A 473-nucleotide genomic window follows, 5' to 3' on the forward strand; every position below is an offset into this window, starting at 1 on the left:
AAAAATGAAAGTTTGAATGTGATTTTTATTATCACCGGTCATTTATGAGGAAATGCCTCTAAATTCTATCGGGAGATTTAAAAATCACAACTGAATTGGGCAGGTTGAAGTTACAAATGATGGTAATAAATGTAAAACTGTGAATTAAAGTTTCATATTAGAACATGAAGAGAGAAGGTAAAAACCCTGTATTAGTTTGGACCTATTTTTCTTCAAATAAACTGGTCCCACCTTTTGGATTGGGACAACTTAAAAGACATCTGCGCTCTCCTCTCCTGCTTCAAAGGTAAGATTGCACCCTGCCACACTTAGGTAGGGCCACACCTCATTTACTGATATCAAAATCCTTTGGGATCGCTTAAACAGATTTAAGAGAGTTGTCTGAATTGAAACAGCAGTTAATTGAACCTGGTTCTTCGGGGAGTTAATAGAGGTGAGATCTTGCTGAGGCTGATGGATCTGAGCCAACCAGT

The sequence above is a fragment of the Notothenia coriiceps genome, unplaced genomic scaffold, assembly GCF_000735185.1.
Source record: "Notothenia coriiceps isolate Sejong01 unplaced genomic scaffold, NC01 NC01_scaffold00017896, whole genome shotgun sequence".
Taxonomy (NCBI): Eukaryota; Metazoa; Chordata; class Actinopteri; order Perciformes; family Nototheniidae; genus Notothenia; species Notothenia coriiceps.